Source organism: Notechis scutatus, chromosome 9, assembly GCF_049901735.1.
Source record: "Notechis scutatus isolate UNSWTSFEM ecotype Mainland chromosome 9, rNotScu1.2, whole genome shotgun sequence".
In the NCBI taxonomy this organism is placed as follows: domain Eukaryota; kingdom Metazoa; phylum Chordata; class Lepidosauria; order Squamata; family Elapidae; genus Notechis; species Notechis scutatus.
In genome coordinates this window covers 8,724,375-8,742,291 of record NC_142017.1, presented here as the reverse complement: position 1 = coordinate 8,742,291, position 17,917 = coordinate 8,724,375, and the positions used below count along the sequence as shown (strand labels likewise).

The window sequence follows — 17,917 nt, the reverse complement described above, 5'->3', positions numbered from 1 at the left end:
TTACAATACCACACAAAACTAGATGCAAAAATGACACCATGTGTTGCCTCTTCACCTGGTAAACATGAAATATTCCACATCCTAAATGAGAGCATGTTGGCCATCTTCTTGGTCATCCAATAATTAAGGGTATCCTCATAGAAGTTACACACTGGATGCTCAGGACATTTTCCAATTAGGAGAAATCATGACATCATCATTAGACTCTAACAGATAACCCCCACACATTCTCATCATTTTGCTAAGGAATTTCCAACACAGATTTACTCATGGAATAATGAATCGATCAATGGGGCAGACAAGAGAATAACAGAATAACAGAGTTGGAAGATACCTTGTAGGTCTTCTAGTCCAAACCCTTGCTCAAACAGGAGACCCTATACCCTTCTGGAGAAATGATTGCCCAAACTCTTCTTAAAAACTTCCAGTGATTGAGCACCCACAATTTCTGGAGGGAAGCTGTTCCACTGATTAATTGTTCTAACTGTTGGAAAATTTCTCCTTAGTTCTAGGTTGCTTCTCTCCTTGATTAGTTTCCATTCGTTGCTTCTTTTCTTGCTTTCTGGTGCTTTGGAAATTTTTCAATCTAGAGTTGGTCACATACTTAAAAACTTTGTCTTCCAAGTATTTAGCAGAATCTCCCACAAAACACATTCAAATCAATCATTCATATCTGTTCATTCTTTAGGGGGATGTCTTAATCTATCAGATCATTGACTGAAAGCCCCAAAAAATGTTATCAGGAACTGAACAGACACATACTTCTTTCTTTTACATGGTGGTAGCATCAAAAGACTGGACCTGCTGTTTGTGGAAAGCTGTCTTTGGGAGGATGAGCCATCTCAGGATTTGAGTCTCAGCTTAAAAGATGCTTTTCTTCTAAAAACACAATTATGTTCTAAAACCACTTCTAACCATTGAAAGAAAATTTCATGGATGCATCCAGATAGCCCCTGGAGTCAAGTTTGATTGGCTCAAGGGAAACTTTTATTATATAATTTGTTCGTTTAGGACTGAACTTGGGACAAAGAAAAGAGATAGATTATGGATGAGGGAACTACCACATGAGGAAGACTATAAATAACTCTCGGCCATGTTTTGTGGTTGGTTGAATGGGGAAGAACAGCAATTTAGCTTAAATCCAAGTACAGAAAAGGGAGTGTAATATTTCCAGTCAGATGAGCAAGAATGTGCTTTACATTACAGGAGGTCTCTCTGAAATAATTTGGCTATCATTTCATTTCCCCCAAAGTCATCCCCTGGCCAATCAACAAACTAACTCTCAAAGAGAATAAGATCAAGAATATAGAGGAGACATTTATGAGTCAGCTGGGCAGGGAATTTTGGAAAATATTGTGGTAGATAAGACGTTCCAGAGAAAATTCCTATATGCCACTAAAAACATAATACATTTCATTCTCTAAAAATCACAAATTCTTCCATCTTATCCTCAACGAAAAACTGCACTACTGATCCCACTAGGGAAGCTACAACCATTTTGGGTTATCTCTAGTTTAAACATCTACAGATCTTGAAACCAGCTGAGTATGAATAATTGTTGTCATAAGAATAGCATTCCGTAAGAAAATCCTTAGTCTTTCAGCTTATACCTGTTTCTGAAAATAAAGACTTATTTGCAGAACAGATCTTAAAAATATGGGCAGAGTTAATTGATATTAACTTGGAAGCCTTTCAATTACCCCCAAAGAATCCTCAGATATCTGAAATCATCATTTTTATTTTGAAATTTGCATTGAAGAAGCTAATCAAGTCTATATCCCATAAATAAGGCTAAATAAAAACTATATTTCAATTCCAGATACTTGATTCACTATAAAATTATAGGGAAGCACTGTTCTTTCCCCCTTTTTAATGGATGCTTTAGTAAGACAAAGCATTACAACCGGCATCTTTTCTTTTCTTTTATATCAAATAATTTGCTTAACATGCCAAAAGATTCACCTAGCAAATTGTAATCTACAATGACATTACCATCAAGGCAAAAGATGCATTCAAGTGTGTGTATATGTGTGTGTGTGTGTGTGTGTGTGCGTGCGTTTATATGTGTATATATGCATACACACAGTCATGTATGCAAAGAATTGTGAATTTCATTAAATATATTAACAGGAGGGGAAAAATTCAGCTTTGAAAAACAGTAATCCCGTCTTTCAACAAAAATCTTATAGGAAGCTATGAATTTGGTAGATCTGAATAGGCTGTTGGTACATGTTTTACTTAGGTAATATAATGGCACACTATTATTAGATCACATTAATCATTACGATGCCAAAGGCAGTGACAGCCTCACTGAAAAGGATTGAAAGGGCTGGTAATGGATATAAATTACCCATTGTGTGATAAAAGGATTTTTACTAAGAAGGTAAGAATAAAACAGCAAATTTCTAATATAACTCTTGTGGGGGGGGAATCTAAATAAAAGTAATCCTCTATTGGTAATATCCACAAAAATCAAAAACTAAGCACTTCCTAAAACAAGATAAAGTCACGTTTAAAAAAAGAAAGAAAGAAAAAGAAGAGTATGGTATGAAATTAATTTCTTAGCCTCTAATATTGCTATCAGTTTAAATGGTTTATGGGATGACCTCTAAGGAATATGGTCAAAAGGAAAGGTAGGTTCTGCTAATTAGAAGTAAAGATGGTTTTACAGAGATTTGTTAAAGCCCCTTAGCAGAATCAAATGTAGATTACCAGAACCCCAAAATTATATGATGTTTTTATGAGATCTGGTTCAATTACCTCATTGTCTTGCCACAGGAAAGCTACAGTTCTATATCCTTGACATCAAAAAAGTCTAGGCAGATTTTATTTGTATTTTTTTTAACTGCTGTTATTGTGAAAAGGGAATCTGTCCAGATCAGAAAGCTACCTTGGAAATATATTATAAATCAGCACCCTTCCTTGCATATAAGTTAGATAATGAACCATAAACCCAAGTTAACCTCCATTTTACCTCCTTTCCATGATCATTTCCAGAGTACAGCACAATCCTAAAATATAAATGTTGGGAATAGTTTAGGAAGACCAAATATTTTTGGAAAGAATCCTCTTAAAGCTTATGGATAAGACTTTCTTTTTCTTCCTCCAAGTTCATTTTTTTAATCCTTATTTTATTTCTCTCTCTTATTTGTGCTGTTTTTGATGGTCCTGGATTAGGGTTGATGCTGTACTTGCAATTATGACTGGTTTTAATCAGACCCTAGATACTAGATAACATGTTTTATAATCTATGTTAGCTGCCAAGAGTTGTTTGATTTGCAGCGGGGTAGAAATATGATAGAGAAATAGATACATAAATAAGTGAATAAATATTCAGAAGGACGGGGCATTGTAATTGTACTCAGTAATTAATTTGTGCATACCTGCCTATGTTTTAAAATTAATAAGAATTTTGGAGTTATATTTAGCTCAGTTACCGATGTGGGGTTATGAATTTCCTTTGGCATGTGCCTTTCATGGATCTTAGCAAGAAGCATTTTTTTAGTTTGGGGCTAAAAATAGGAGCAGGGAGAGCTGATCCTAGCCTGGATCCTACCTGCTTCTTATTCCTGGATAAGGCAAAGTTTTCTTCAAGTTGTGGTGGGTATAGCGGATGGCTTTGAGGGACAGAGGAAAGACCAACCAACCAAGACAATGGCCAGATAAATGAAGCTTGATCCCAGGCAAAGAAAGCCTTCTCCACACTAATTTCCATGATGATAAAAGGGAGAGTAATGGAAGCACATTCAAACTTGCAGGATTCTGTTATCTAAAGTATATCAAGTTTTTCAACTTTGATTATTTCTAGAGAAATAGACCTCAGCTCCCCAAAAAATTCAATAACCAACATAGCCATTGCTGAAGATTTTGGGAGTTGAAGTCCGCTTACTTCTTAGGTCTTTATGATTCAGATTAGGGAGAGGTACACAGATTAACATTATCCTACTTGGTCCTTGAAATATATTAAAAATGTCTCAAAGGTAAACCATAATAAGGTAAGTCTGGTTATAGTTCATAATGCAGGATTTATTGTTCCAAATAAGATCTGAAACACAACTTCAATTCCTGGACAAATATATTCAGATTACTAATTTCCTCCTTATTTATATCAAGTCTAATTGTACACAATGTTACATTAATACAACCAGTAGTAAATATTAATACAACCAGTAGTAAATATATACAGTATTGTTCTTAAGTTGAAGATGAACCAACAGTACATTTTCACACCACGATTTGACAGGTAAATTACTACTGCTGTCTTTTGCCCCCAAATCTAGCTAATTCAGCTACAACTCAAGTTTGTTCTGAGCTTTTTCCTGAATTGCAGTGGAAAATATATGCATTGTGGGAAACAACCCACTCGAAGTCTGTTTAACCTTAGCAAAGCATGGCCCACCAGCAATTCGGGAAACTGAAGAACTCAAGAATTCTTATGCCTAGAGAGGAAGCATCAGGCAAGGTTCATTCAAAATCGGATTCAAGGAGAGTCAAGACCACCAGACTGTAACAGGTAAGGGGTAGAAGGAATGTGGAACAAGTGGAATTGTCCACAACCAAGACAATGGTCAGTTAAAAGAATTTTGAATCCTAGGTGGACAGAAAATCTAAGTAAGCGTCTCAGATAATATCGTCCCTAGTTCTAAAGATAAAGGGAGTTGCGAGGAATTCAGATGAGTCTAGGACAACGTGCCTTGGCCAACTCGCCCTGGCCAACTTGTCCTGGTCATCTCACCACAGTCGACTCACCACAGTCAACTCACCACTGGACAACTTGCCTGGCACCATTCAACACAGGAGAACTCAAGACAAGTGCATTGCAGTGGACCTTGTCTTGCTTTAGGTTTGAACCATCTCAAATTAGAAGATCTCAAGGCTGGGGTGAGCTGTTTGCCCCTCTCTTGACAGCATTGTACTGTCCTGCAGCAATTTGTCCTGTGGCAAGTTGGCTATAGGGAGTTGTCCTATTCTGAAAGTTTATGTTATGGTAGCCTTATAATAAATGGAGTATTGGCATGCATAACTTTTGTTTCCTAGTCTAGAGGGCTGACGGAAACTCAGAATCAACAAGTGCCAAACACAGATACTTGTGCTGCACAATTGATTTCCAGTTTCTAATCGTCTACTAGAATTACAGGTTAAGTTCCCAAATCCAGTGGTGGGATTCAATTTTTTTTACTACCGGTTCCGTGGGCGTGGCTTGGTGGGCGTGGTAGGGGAAGGATACTGCAAAATCCCATTCCCACCCCACCCCAACTAACCTGCTTTTCAGTTCCATTCTCCTGTGCAGGGCAACAAAAGAAAACCCAGCCGATCAGCTGGGACTCGGGAGGCAGTCAGAGATGTTATTTGCCAGTTCTCTGAACTACTCAAAATTTCCGCTACCAGTTCTCCAGAACTGGTCGGAACCTGCTGAATACCACTTCTGCCCAAATCCCTGAATACCTTATTTAACCTTCCAAATATTGTACTCCCAACATACTTCAAATGGAGGACCATGTCACTTGTGCAGATCAATTGCTTTGAAGTTTTATCTAGCTTGGATTTACTATCTATTATGTTGGTAGCCACTGGTGACCAGAAGTTGCATGTATGTCAACTCATAAAGGTTGGGTCTTACTAACCCAGGGGTCGGATTCAAACAGTTCGCACCTATTCGCTAGAACCGGTTGTTAACAATCTAAGCAGTTGGGAGAACCGGTTGTTAGAAGAAATTACTGGCCTAATCCTGTAAGGAAGGCAGGAAGGAAACATTTTGGTGTTGCTTACAGAAACTGCCTCTCCGTTAACCCTTATTTCATTCTTGGCAGGACTAGACTTCCTGTCTCTGGAACTTCTCTGGAGTTTTTTCCCCCTCCTTTGCTGGCACTTTGGTTGTGTGGAGTGACCATTCAAAGTTAAAATGGCACTGAAAAAAGTGACTTATGACCATTTTTCACACTTACGACTGTTGCAGCATCCCCACAGTCATGAGAGGCCAGGTGAAGAGATGGTACCACAATGTGAGTGATATTGAGTTGGCCACGCCCAGCCAATAATATGACCACTAAGCCATGCCCACCCAGTCACATGATCACCAAGCCACACCCACCAACTAAGCTGCACTCACAGAACCGGTTGTTAAAAAAATTGAATCCCACCCCTGTACCAACCCCTCTTTACGGGGAGGTGCCACAAAATGAATTGGGAAGGAACTGGCCATCCTAATGGCCATTGCTAAAATAGCATGCTGACTTCAACAGCGGAAATTGCTGCTTAATGCTGAAGAAAAATTCAGCTACAAGTTTGCTTGGTATTTGAATATATACTAGGAATGCCACTGTAGGAAATGACCAGACTGAACCTAAGGGAGGAGGTCAAATCACCATAAATAATGAGTCATTGTGTCCCCGCAAGAGATCTAAGTCTACCCCACCTTGAATGCCTTTCTTATCTCCTGCTCATTTCCCTTGACTATTAGTTGGTCAGATTCTTGTAGAGAGCTTAAGCTTGCCATAAATCTTTATACTCTTTTGAACTGCCTGAATCTCCTGATTTCCCCAGTGCTTGACAATCACTATTAGATTGTTTATCAGGCAGCAACATGTCTTGATCTGACCTTAAGTCAATGGCAAATGAGGGTCTGTTAGGAAAATGGAAGATTTTAATGTTTCTACACCATCCCAAGTCACTGTTCTGGGATGGGAGGGTCTGTCAATCATACACTGTAAATCAATCCTAATTCTTCACCAAAAGACATGGCAGCTTGCTTATAATAGATCATTTAAAAAAAATATATATATACCATGCATACACCTTGGAAAAATAAATGTGGCCGATGCAAGCTACAGCTATATTTAGAGAACTCATTTGAGAGTATTGTCAGCTGTGACATGACAATTTTCAATTAGCAGAGTGCGTGCACCAGCGTCTCCCGTCTTAAAAAGCCGAATCGGCAGTGGTCATAAAGGACGTTTACTGAAAAGAACGACTTTTCCCCAAAGGAGAGGAATCAAAGCAGAGTTGGAATTTTGAAAAGATGCAGCGAGATTTGTTCAAGTACAAACAATGAAATAAAAATTTCTGTCCATATACATATTATGAAAAGAATAAACACTTTCTTTCTTTATATACACATTGTAAAAAGGATGAAGGTATTAACTTGAAGACACTCATACATAAAACAGAAATGTCTTTTAAAGGATGACAGAACAATTCTTACCAGGTTGATCCAACATCAACAATTTTTTTTTTCCTGGCTGTGGGAATCTTCTCAGAGACGAGGGATTATTACAGAAGGTCAGGAATTGCCAAAACAATACCTGTGAGAAATTTAAAATGCAAAGCCATTGTGTAAATCAAAATTGATTCTCCCTGAAAGACACTATACTACGGTTAGCATATATATTTAGTTACCCTTCCATATTGAGAAGGGAGAAAGAGAATTACGAATGGAAGCAGCCTAGATTTGGGGGAATCTCTTATTTGGGAAAGTAATCTTTTAGAAAGGGAATTCTTTTCTGATCTGTTAATTGCCTAGGGGTCTGAAATGTACTTTCATACTGTGCCAAAATAAAGGAGGAAAAATTTAAGATCATTTTCCCAGTTTAGGAGAAACTCTTTACGGCTTAACAGATGCCGATATTCTGGTCACTTAGACTAAGGAAAAAACAATTTCTCGTATACAAATAAGTTCTATTATATAAATAAGCACCCTTTCCCAGATGGTGGCAAACTCATAAATTCCATTTGGAGGAGACCGTAATGCCAGCAATTAAAACCAAAATAAAGGCCTTCTTCTAACAAATTAAAGATTATTTCATTAAATAGGAGGAATTAACCAAATTCCCAATACTGTTAGATCCGTGCCTCAAACATACTTTTGGAATGTTTTTTTTAAAATAGAATATAGTAATACCGAGAAAATTGAAAGGCATCAAAGTAATGGACCATCCTTATTTTTATGAGACTATGAACAGATTGTTTAAGATGTAAAACTCCAGAAAGTTAGAAGAAACATGTTATTAAAAGTTTCTTTCCTATGTTGAAGGAAAGCATGAAATAATCAATTACTGGAGTGTTACATGCCAAGTTATCTTATGTTTGCGGATTAAAACAGATGCATAGCTATAAACAGTACATTGGAATAAATCAGATATGGATAGTCCTCAACTTACAAATATTTGTTTAGTGACTGAAGTTACAATAGCACTGAAAAAAGTGACTAATGATCAATTTTCACCCTTACAACTGTTGCAGCTTGTGATCATGTGGTCAAAATTTGGCCACTTGGAAATGGGCATGTATTTATGACAGTTGCATTATCCCAGGGTCATGTAACCATCATTTATAAACTTCCCAGCTGGATTCTGACAGCAAGGTCAATAGGGAATTGTTAAGATTTGCTTAACAACTGCTGATTCATTGAACAACTGCAGTGAGTTGCTCAACAACGGTGGCACAAAAAGGGTGCAATGCACTGAACAACCGTCTTTCTGAGCAACAGAAAATTGTGGCTCCGTTGTGGTCATAACTCAAGTACTACTTGTAATAGCTTGCCAAAACTGAATTTACCTATCCATTTTGAATATCTGTAAAGGATTTAGAGGTACCATTTTTCAAGAGGTAGGTGAGGCATGGATGACAAGACAGATTATCTCTATAGAATACTATGTCCCTATAGAGCAGGGGTGTCAAACTCAAGGCCTGGGGGCTAGATCTGGGCCATGGGGTGTTTAGATCTGCCCTGTGGGACCATAGAAACAGCAACGGGGCAGCCCGCAGTTTCTCTGCAGTGAAAATGGAGCCCAGGAGGGCCCAGGCTCCGTTTTTGGCTGTGATGGCCTCCTACCGCCTTCTACCTCTGAAAACAAAGCTCAGAGGGCCTCACATGGCCTCCCCAAGCTCCATTTTCACTGGCAGAGGGCGGCAGGAGGCCATCACAGCTGAAAATGGAGATCAGGAGCCCATTTTTGCTAGCAGAGCACCCGGGCCATGACAGGTGCCCCCGACATGAGTGATGTTAAGCTGGCCATGCCCATACCGGTTCCCAAAGTCAAACACAACCCTGATGCGGTCCTCAATGAAATTGAATTTGACACCCCTGCTATAGAGTATCCTTCCCCACACCTACAAGTGTTGTCAATCCTCCTTACATTTCACAAACAATTAAATTGACGATTCTCCCATTCTTTCCATCCTGCTTAATTGTTGGAACACATCACCAGAAGTCTGATCAAATGTTATGGACTGCATTTTTCCCCACAGTTGTCTTTATCATTGATTCTCTACCAGACCAGGACTGGGGTGAGCTACAAATATTGTTAAACCAGTAAACAAATTTATATACACACTCCCATCCTTCCCCTATGAACCCTAAAATAAACTGAAATAAACTCTCTCCATTCCTCCAGACAAAAATGATGTATTTTTTGCAAACACAGGGTATCTTTCCTTTTTGTTACTATCAGCTATGATCAGTGAGTACATAAAATTAGGTAATTTTTAATACCTAGCATGTATCATTACTTACTTATACTAGGCCAAGTTTACATACTGTGCTATAATGGAACATCAAACAATAGTTTTAATGGGGAACACCTGCGATTCTTTCATTTAAAAACTGGGAGGAAAGAATGTTGAAATAAAACTATTTTCCTAATATCCTCCATTTTAACCATCATTTAATACATTAATTACAAACTGATTCATTGCTCAGTTTATTGCTTAGTTTGTTTTGTGTATTTTATACAATGTTTTTAATGTATTTTTAACTTATTGCTTTAATTGGCTCAATTTTATTGTAAACTGATTAAGATTTTTCTTTAAATGAGAAGTGATATGCATTGTTTTGAATAAATAAATAAATTTAAATAAATTAAATAAAATCTTAATAGGCTGTATAAGTTTGCATATGAAGGCATATTTCAACAATGTTTGGAGGACTGAAGTATTAGCACTGTGGTAATATGCAGCCTGTTTTAATCTTTGCTGTAGAAAGAGTAAAAATCTACTTTCACAAAGATAAAGTGTAGTTACCCTGTGGTAAGATGGACAGTGTAGGAGATGACCAGGCTGAGCCCAAGGAAGAAGTCAAACACATCATCAGTCATGAGTCTCTTCGCTTCCACAAGAGAACTAAGTCCAGCCCTTTGTGAATCTACCGCTAATTTGTTTTGACCTTTAGTAGATCAGATTCTTGTAGAGAACATGAGCTTGCAATAACTCTTTATACTCATTTGAACTGCCTGGACTTTCTGATTTCCCTGGCATTTGACAGGCATCCAATACATTTGATAAATAAATAAAATTGAAATAAAAGTTGGTTGGTCCTTCAAGATTATTAATAACAGAAAATCATACAAGACTTTTACCCAAATATCTTTTTTTTTTCTATTTGTGGTGCAGCTTTTTCAATGTGACAATCATTCAGGGAGACAATATTGTTTTGATAGTGAAATTCAATAGTATAGAATTCTTTTGGATCTTTGGACCAGTTAAGGCAAGACTTTCAAATTCTTTGGAGGGGCGCTGGGTTCCAATTCAACATCATACAAGAAACCCTGCTGTAATGTGTGTGGATGGATATGTTTCATGTAACATGTGAAATTACAAAACATGATCTGTGGTTTAACACCTTCCTTAACAACCTGGGCAAAGTCAGTCATGTGAGGTTTGTTTTACAACTGTCAGGTTCTTTGTTTTTTGGCAGGTGTTTCAAACCGGAAGTGATTCTTTCCAAGCTTAAGTATCTCAGAATTCTTTATAGCAAGAGTTATTGAGAAGAAAGGCATGCAGTACTAAACTGTTTCCCATTTAAAGCCAATATATCATGGTGTAACTTACAGTAGACACTGTTCAATTCCCTTTATAGAAGCCTTTCTAAAATCTGTCAAGGAGGTCAGTTTTTACGCTGACAATGAAAAGCTGGCAGTAGCCATTTATATAATCATCTCCTAAATCTTGATCAGACTGGAACCAACTGCTAAGCAGTCATGACTTCTTATCCCGAATCTACAAAGCCATTACTCACCTGGCGTTTTTTTTTCCTTCTCCAATGTTTTGTTGATGAAACTAAACCGTTGCCTCAGACTAACCCTAGACAAGTAGATATTGATTTGTGCTTAGCTTTTGCTGTCTCAACTAAGAGGTTTGGCTTGACATGGAAGGAAATTGGTCAACTGCTACAATGGTATGGTAGATGGGAATATCCTTGGAAGACAGGAAGAAGAGCAACAGTTCCTTGGCAACAGTTGGGTAAGAGGCAACTGACCCAAAGAAGGAATGGATGTGTGGAAAACATCTCAGAAAGGACCTTCCCTAGTTTTTTGGATTATAAAGGCAAGGAAGGAAAGATGTTTCAGGCTTGCAAGATTCTATTAATGCAACGTTCTAGATTTATGATTTCCAGGCCCCTAATCATCTTTGTTGCTCTTCTCTGCACTCTTTCTAGAGTACAAAAAAGTTAGAAATACTACTTCTAGGCATGCTTCGTGTCTGGACCTACCCCACAAGACTGGAAGATACTCATGTCGACACACAACTTCAGATAATTTGGCTCCTATGAAAGAACACTAGTCTACCAAACTGCAAGCTTACCTAAATCTATCCAATACATTTTCTAACTTTTTTGACTGCCTGCTTGAATCTGTATGTCTAATTTTATAATAAAATAATTATATTTGCTCTCCATGAGCTGGAGAGGAACCTTAAAGCTCAGAGAACTTACCTGGCAAATAAGGCTATCACTTATTTCCTGGTAACCCTTGTGTTGCATTTTGAAACCTGCCTCAAAAATTAAGCCTGAGAAGCAAACTTTCTACAGGATAAATACATCTTTTTTTTCTTACTTAATTCTCCCCATCTCCAAAATAAAATTATAAGTAACTCATTCAGAAAGGAAAATGCAGATCCCCCCCCCCAGTATTGATTGGAATCACTCTGTGTATTGTTGTCTAATGTGGGGTTGTTATTATTATTAGTTGATCCCGTGTCTTCCCTATTCCAATAAAGAAATGAAAACTGAAATTGTTGGTTTTCCCATGGAAAAATATGTAGCTCTAGCCTGCATTTTGCATACAAAGTTAACTTAGTTATGCAACATTCTGTCTGACTAAACAATCAGATCTGGGCATGTTTACTCGGTAGTAATCTTTAGTATAACCAATAGGGTTTATTTCCAATAAAGAGTTGCCTACAGAACTAATTACTCATATAGCTTTAATGGTACCATTCAAAAACTTTCCTGTCTTGATCAGCATTAACCACAACAGCTTTCATTCAGGACCAAGGAACCCTGTTCATATCATTCCCACTTGCAACCGCTTACACATTGAAGGAAAGAAATGTAAGGTGAACAGAGGACCTAATAAGATGCTTCTTTGTGACAGTTATGCTACCAAACAGATGATTAGTCAACGGAAATACTGCCTAATAGAAAGAAAACGGTTTTAGATCAGTGAAAACCAATTTTGAATTCCATCCCAGACCAACTGCAGCAAAGCTTTGACTCTTTAAGAAGTCCTGCACTGATTTTTTCAGATAATTTGTGTCATTGATCTTCACATCAATGTGTCACGTAGAATCTTTTTTTTCCAGTACATGACTCTGATGGAAGCCCTGGGGTTTAAAATCTGAAAGTGATTGATAACTTCCTAAACAAACGGAGGGGAAAACATCTACCATTTTGCACACTCAACTGAAACCCTAAATAGAAGAAAGAGACATTTAACTTTCTAGGCTAATGTCGTTCTAAAGCTTTTAACAGGGAAAAGGAATAGAGCAAAAGATACAACAAGATGCTAAATATTGTAGGATGCATGAAAATGATTGACATGGCATTTCAGAGAGAACAAATACTTTGGAAGAGCAGCAGAAAATAAGAGTTTTCCAGGATGGGCTTAAGCTGAAAAATCAATACTTCTTGTATCCTTACAACTCAAATTAGAATGAATGCAGATGCTTAATTGTTTTCATTACAATGAAGGAGGGAGGGAGGGCAAGGAAAGGAGGAGGGAGGGAGGAAGGAAGGAAGGAAGGAAGGAGGAGGGAGGGAGGAAGGAAGGAAGGAGGATGCAAGGAAGGAAGGAAGGAAGGAAGGAAGGAAGGAAGGAAGGAAGGAAGGAAGGAAGGAAGGAAGGAAGGAAGGAAGGAAGGAAGGAAGGAAGGAAGGAAGGAAAAATAGCTATTTCTTCCCACTCCCAATACTGTCTTCTTCTTCTTCTTCTTCTTCTTCTTCTTCTTCTTCTTCTTCTTCTTCTTCTTCTTCTTCTTCTTCTTCTTCTTCTTCTTCTTCTTCTTCTCCTCCTCCTCCTCCTCCTCCTCCTCCTAAATATGGGCAAACTGTCCTTTCATTATTTGCCCTCACTTTCTGGGATCTGACAGTCAGACACTCACCCCACTTTTAAGCTTATCTTTAAAATTCAAGCTGAAAATCTGGCTCCCTCAGAGCAGGCTGGAGAAGATTCAGGGACTGCACTGTAAACTGCCGATGTCAAGTTTCCCTGTTATCAATTGAAGAGGCCCACTTTCTCATCAGATCACAAGGTTGTTAGGAAGAAAATAAGGAAGTCTCTCTTCTGATATACATAAAGAGGTATATTGATTGGATCAGATGGGGAGATGGATCAGTCGCTTGCGTTTCACAACCCAATCCTGTTCATCTCAGTCAATCTTGCTAATAACATAACAACTTTGTGAGAGCTTTGGAGGTTTTAGACACCTCCAAAGTGTTTGGCACCAGTTTTAACAGACTTTCTGGGGTTGGGGGAGAAGGAGTTCGACTCTGCTTTTCCAATTTGGAATTGATTTTAAATGGTTTTGGTGAACTTAGTGGTAGAAGCAGGACACAGCTGCTTTTTTTGATAAGGCAAAAAAAAAAAACGCTAGTAAGTATCTTGGACAAAACAAGAAGAGAAAAAGTGACTTTAAAAAAATTGTTTTTGGCGCTTAACACCAAGATTCTCCACTAAATCTTCTCACTAATGAGGGGTGCTCTCTGAGCTTGGTTATTTGCTTGCAGATGTTTCATTACCCAAACTAGGTAACATCATCAGTGAATACCAATGATGTTACCTAGTTTGGGTAATAAGAACATCTGCAAAAAAACAACAACCAAGCTCACAGAGCATCAAAGACCCCGCATTTCAACCCTGAACTACAAATATTATGTTCTCCCTAAGTTCTCACATCTTGTGCTACTATTCTGCTTATCAGAACATCATAGTACCTACCAATGCCAATCCAACTACAGAAGTGTAACAATGGATCATTCTTCAAATGATCAATGTGTTTGATAATCATTCTATGACAACACAATACAATGCAGCATATCATAAAACAGGAGAAAATTATTACTTGGGAAGCTATTAGGCAATGGGGACAAATCTAAAGTCCCTTCCTATTTGTTTGCTGTTTTGTGTTGTTGTTTCCATTGAGTGCCAATAAGATCTCCCTGTAGCGTAAGTGCCACTAAGTTGAAAATGCGTATGCTTTTGGTCTTGCTCATCAAGGAACCAAATTACAGTGACTCCCTCACAACTGTACACTCAGCTGAAAGTACTAGTTCTCACCTGTAATGTGTGAAAGCATTCTCAGCTGCACAGACCGCATAATTGCAGACAAGAAAGGAAGCAAACGAGCATATTATGGGGAATGGAAAACATTAACACATGTCAAGTTCTAAGAATATAATTAGTCCTTATTACTTTATAAGAGGCCATGCAGTAGCTCCCTTTTATATTTGTATTGATCACCAAAAGGACATTTGAAATGCCTGTCATGTTATCTTCCAACTTTAACAGCACTTAGCAATAGCACTTAGATTTATATACCACTTCACAGTGCTTTAAGCCCTCTCTAAGCGGTTTAAAGAGTCAGCCTATTGCCCCCAACAATCTGGGTCCTCTTTTTACCCACCTCGGAAGGATGGAAGGCTGAATCAACCTTGAACCTGGTGAGATTCAAACTGCCAAATTGCAGGCAGCCAGGAGTCAGCAGAAATAGCCTACAGTGCTGCACTCTAACCACTGTGCCACCAGAGCTCATTGTGTTTTACAGTGCTTTACGGCCCTCTCTAAGCAGTTTACAGAGTCAGCATCTTGCTCCCAACAATCTGGATCTAATTTTTCTGACCTCAGAAGGATGGAAGACTATGATCAAACTCTAGACTGTGAGCAGAGTTTGCCTGCAATACTGCATTCTAACCTCTGTGCCATCAAGGCTCTTAATATGTTGCTGGAATTGAAGAAATCAGGAGTATCCTTATAGACAATGATCAGATTTAGCAAGGAGGTGGATCTCCAGAGGGAAGGGATGCATACCAGAAGAGTAAGAGGCAACTCAGCCCAGATATCATGTGAGAGAGAAAGAGGGTGAAGACAGCACCTCCCTAAGAGTCACAAAGTATACGGTAATTACAGATAGTACAGTCGTCAGTCTGGCAAGATTGTGTCTATAATATTGTGAAGCAATAAAGATTCAAAGAAAGGCAATGGGTTATTTAATTGATTATTATTTTATAATAGCTACTAAATGCTCTAGAGTTATAAAACTTCAATTCTTAATAGAATCAAAGGTGGAACCTCAAAACAAAAGGCAATTCAAGCCAGAAATATTGACAGAGGCAGAAATAAAGCTGGCCAGAATATGTATAGAATGAGACAGAGGCACAATGGAAAGGAAGAAAATGGTACATAAAATATATCTTAGGATCCTCAGGACTATTAGAATACCATCTATTTGACAAGAGGATTGAAAATGAAAAGCATCAAATCCAGAGGTGATATTAAGCAGGTTCCGATCAGTTCTGGAGAACCAGTAGCGAAATTTTGAGTAGTTTGGAGAACCAGCAAATCCCACCTCTGACTGGCCCTGCCCCCATCTATTCTCTGCCTCCCGAGTCCCAGCTGCACAGGAGAACGGAGCTGGAAAGCAGGTTAGTGGAGAGAATGGAGATTTTGCACTATCCTTCCCCTGCCACGCCCACCAAGCCACGCCTACAGAACTGGTAGTAAAAAAAAAATTAATCCCACCTCTGATCAAATCACAGAAGTTTCTCTGGAAATACATATCTTTCTTCAGAAACTTTTTTTATCTAGAATTAGGGTGACCGCCACATGTCACTATTACACATCCCATGGACTGCAAAAATAACAAAGACAGGTTATCAATGAAATTGTCATGATCTAATAATTGATTAGAATGCCTGCAGTATTCTTGAGACTGCAAGAAAACAGTTTTCCAGGATGTTTTCAATCCCCCAGTTTAGTTATCCTCCCAAATCACAACCAGACTTGATCCTGCTTAGCTTCTAAGTTCAGGCAAGCCCAAGTAGATGCTGTCCATTGCTGAGAACGGCAGAGGAAAAAAACAAAGCCATTGTCATTTTGTACCTGAATTTTTAAAAAGTCCACTTTTAACTGGCAAACTACCCACCAGTGAGGTGTCATGCCTTTCCAAGAAGAAATAAATACTCAAATGTTCCTGGAGTTATTCATGGGCCTGTATTCAACAACACACCCTTGTTTCAGCAACAGATAATCAGTAAGCCTGCTTGTTTTGTGTTCCATCTTGATTCAGATTGGGGTGGCTTTTGGGTAAGTTCCTCAGTGACATATCAGCTTATGATCTCACCTCATCTGGTTCACCTTGAGAGAGGAAGAAGACAGGAAAAAGAGAGAGTAGAAAGAAGAAACAAACAGCACAGGAGAAAAGACAGCAATAAATGGTTGCATAAATAAAGAATGAAAATGTTATAGTGCATAAAAATTAAAGTCAGTGGAGCAGTTAGGTAACTTTAGATTCTGAAACAAATTATCATGGAGGGTCTTTCCATAAGAAGATAGCTATCATTAATTAGTCTCATGATGATAAGGTAAAGCAGTTTGCTGTGGTTCAAAGATAATTTTACCCCAAAATTTTGATGAAGGGGAAAGTTATTTCTTTACATTATCATTTTCTTTATATATTTTTTTCCTTTCTCTTTTTCCTTTATACATTTTTCTTAGGATGTATCAGCTTTTTTATCTTTTTATCATTTTTAAACTTTAATAGAAATTATTTTAAAAGGTTGGTCCTGGATCTGGGGGGGAATATGGAACATTTTTCCTTTAAATCTTTTCCCTGAGAGATTCTTGCTTTTCGCTAAGTAAAAAAAATAACAGATCTTTCTTATAGAAATCTCGACATAAGTAGTCCCTCTCAGTCAAGGCCAGATTTTGGACATGGTCACCTCCTCCCATCTTCTCACCTGCAAACCAAATAAAGCTTTCGAGAAACAAATGACTCAGAGAAAAACTGATGGATTTTAAATGCATTAAGAGCTCATCCAGGAACATTGTGAACAGAATTGTTTTAAAAGGAAGTAGAGCACAGGGGAGCCATTAACCAAATAATATCACAAAAGGCTCTTTTTAAATTTAATACAAACTACATGTTAGGGATGGAGTTTGGTATGACGGGGGTGAGATGGACCAGGATGTAGGGAACTACCACCCAGATTCATGCAAGTGTAATTGGCAGCCTAGCACAAGAATCAGGACCATAGTTAAGTTGCAATTCAGAAAATTTATTGCTCAAGCCTATAGGAAAGAATCTAATAACTAAAGTTAAACACTAAATTGGTGCTAGATAAGGGTCAATAGAATCCAGTTGGACTTGGATCATTTGTAGCAACATGACTCTAAGCTAATGGCACATTTAACTCCATCACCACCACCCAGCTGTCTGCTTTCTCCTACAAGCAGTATAGAACTAAGATAACTAACTAAATGAAATGAAATAAATATGCAAGACAAAGTGTAGTGATCTTAGTATACACCTAACACTTTGTGAAAACATCATAAAGCAGTTTTCCTGGTCTCCAGTGACTTTTCTCCACAGATAACACTGGCCAAAGATACATTGGGTTTAAGAAATTCCTGACAAGTGCTACATGCAC

At 38.1% G+C, this 17,917-nt stretch overlaps 1 protein-coding gene across 3 annotated transcripts in view; it reads right to left on the bottom strand.

Moving 5' to 3' along the window:
• Positions 1-7,298, bottom strand: part of ZNF536 (zinc finger protein 536) — a 324,777-nt gene extending 317,479 nt beyond the window's left edge. For all 3 annotated transcript variants that reach the window (XM_087971515.1, XM_087971516.1, XM_087971517.1), the window contains exon 1: positions 7,202-7,298. The gene's annotated coding sequence lies outside the window, so the exon portion shown is untranslated. The remainder of the gene's footprint in view (positions 1-7,201) is intronic.
• Between the last annotated feature and the right edge of the window lie 10,619 nt (positions 7,299-17,917).